We start from the raw sequence: 2,901 nt of genomic DNA, 5'->3' as shown, positions 1-2,901 counted from the left end.
TATATATATATATGTATATATATATATATATGAATTAAAAAGGAATGTAAAAATACATTACGAAGGATGAATCATAAACAATTAATATTTATTTATGTATATATCAATGGCTAAAACATGTAATCATAAATTTCATAAAATGATTGTCTATAATTATAAATAAATCACAATTATAACGGAGATAGTTGCAAAAAACCTTACATGTCAAGAAATAGCAGTCAAGATCACCATAAATTCATCGTAAATACTCATATTCTATCTTTTCACAATAAAGACGTCGGCGGGCGACATGACATAAAATTGACGACTTAAAAATAAACGGTTAATCCTCTATTGCAATTTCGAAGTTCGGAACCTAACGTCTCCACTCGTCTCTTCAGGAGAATATTCCTATACATATAAATTGACACAAAAGACATACCTTGGGTCGTACAGATGTCTCGACCGGCAAGAATAATGTGTCAACCTCTATCTATATATTCAAATTCCGTTATCATGTTTATCGTTTATCCGTGTTTATGATGGTTAGGACCGCTATTTCTAGACATGTAAGGGTTTTTTTTTGCAACCCTCTCCGTTATAATTGCAATTTATTTATACACACACACATACATACATATATATATATATATATATATATATATATATATATAATTATGTGTATTTCTTCTATCTTAATGAATAAAAATTCTTCTGATAGAATAAATGGGTTAATAGAAACCAATGTAGCAAAGAACACAAAATAACTGTGGTTTAGTTCTTGTTTTTAAGGCAGGAACTCCTTGAAATTTTGGGTATTTGAATATATTTAACAATTTAAGGATTGGAGAAAACGCATGTTATAATTGCATACTTTATTCCTACATAAGTTACAAAGGATTACAACCTGTGTGATCCATAGATATATATATATATATGCGACGGGCTCCTTTCAGTTTTCGTCTGACAAATCCACTCCCAAGACTCCGGTCAGTCTAAGGCTACAATAGACGGCCCTTGCCTAAGTTACCACGCAGTGAACACAGAACTATGTGGTTCGGAACCAAGCTTCTTACCACCCAGCTACTCGTAGCGCGAGAGAGTTAGATATATATGCATATGTATCTGTGTATGTGTGTGTGTGTGCACATGTGTGCGTATGTGTGTGTATGCGTGTGTCTGCATACATACACACGTAAATGTTGATAAAGCAAATTCTTTTGCTAATGATAAATAATTACTTCCACATATATGAATTTCAGTGAACTAAGTAAAATAACATTAAGTATTATTTCAAATGCATAAAATGAATACATCATTTTTCTTACACATGTGGCAATTATGTAACAACACAATATATATACACACTTTATAAATTAAATATTCCAAAATGCTACAAGTTTAATTCTGTATCTATCATTTCGCTGCTATTTTGTATCTGTAGCAGCGATCGTATTACATCATGTTGCTGTGTGTGTTTTTTTTATGTATACACGTAATATCTACTTCGATGATATCTACTTCTAAAACCATTTCTTTCACTATTTTCAATTGCCGCTTTTTCCGTGTATTTTTCCATATATAACTCACATATTACATGCTAAGTTAGCACATATTAAATGTCTCATAGTATTCGTTATAAATTTTAGAATAGTTCACTTAACTAGAAATTCTATATTTGTATCTTTCATATAATTTTGTTGATTTAGTCAAACACACACTATTTACAGAAACAATGTCATATGTTTAGAGATGGTCAAATGCAATATGAAATATTGTTATGATAATTTAATTGAAAATAAAGGTGTTCTGAAAGTAAGCCATTTTCAGTGACATATTTCAGGATACTAAAAACAAGGAAACTTCTTCAAGTATATAGTTCGGAACTATAATAATTATACAAACTCTTGCGAAAAAAAATTGATAATTATCAAATAGCATGGATTGAAAACAAAGATTAAGACGCACGAAGCAATATGTTTAGCAAATTTAGTGGTGTTATCTATTGAACGTGCACGATTCGCATGCACGTACTTATCCGTGTGTCCGCACACATACGTATACATGCATAGACACGCGTGTGATTGACTGCTGCTGCTATTGTTGGAAAGGCAATCGCTTCTGGTAGTTGTGAATACCATTATATCGTTCTCTGTAGGGTCTGGTGACAAGTTCCTGGGTTTCAGGTTTTGGCGAAAAGCATGGCTGATAAGCCAACATTCAGAGTTCTTTTATACGGCTTAGAAAAAGAGAAGGGCCGCTGTTTGAACCAGAGAGGGGAATAAGTTGTATAAAATCACAACTGACCTTCCTGTATTTTCTTTTAACTAAAGCCAGAAATATATATGTGTATGTATGTATCTGTATAAATATATATATATATATATATATATATATATATATATACATGTATATACATACATATATATGTGTGTGTGTGCGTGTGTATGTATATATATTTATATCCACTTAAAAGAAGAAAATGAAAATGGAGATATGGAAGTTAATTATTTATTATTAATGAATTGGTAATTTTCGTTTCTTACATCTGTTTCAATTAACACTCAATAATTCAATTACAAATGTGTACATTAAATTTGCATTTATGTGACACGAGCATAATTTCATCAGAGAAGAAAAAGAGATGAGATATTTTATGTGGACCTATCAATTCCTTTCATGAGACTAAACAGTGCTGCTTATGATTTGTATCATAATATGCTTTAGTGAACGCTTTACAGACTGGATAGAATATAATTGGGGATAAAGTAAAGTAGATAAATAGAACTAGGACAATAAATAAAATAAATAGGCATGATTGAGCAAAGATAAATAGAAATAAGTTTGATTTATAGTTAATAAAAGAATAAATTATTCATTTATAAGGCATAAATAAAATTATAATAATTGCTCTATATATAT

This window comes from Octopus bimaculoides, chromosome 15 (assembly GCF_001194135.2).
Source record: "Octopus bimaculoides isolate UCB-OBI-ISO-001 chromosome 15, ASM119413v2, whole genome shotgun sequence".
NCBI classification, from domain to species: Eukaryota; Metazoa; Mollusca; class Cephalopoda; order Octopoda; family Octopodidae; genus Octopus; species Octopus bimaculoides.
The sequence above is the reverse complement of the archived record's forward strand: the minus strand, read 5'-3'. Positions refer to the sequence as shown.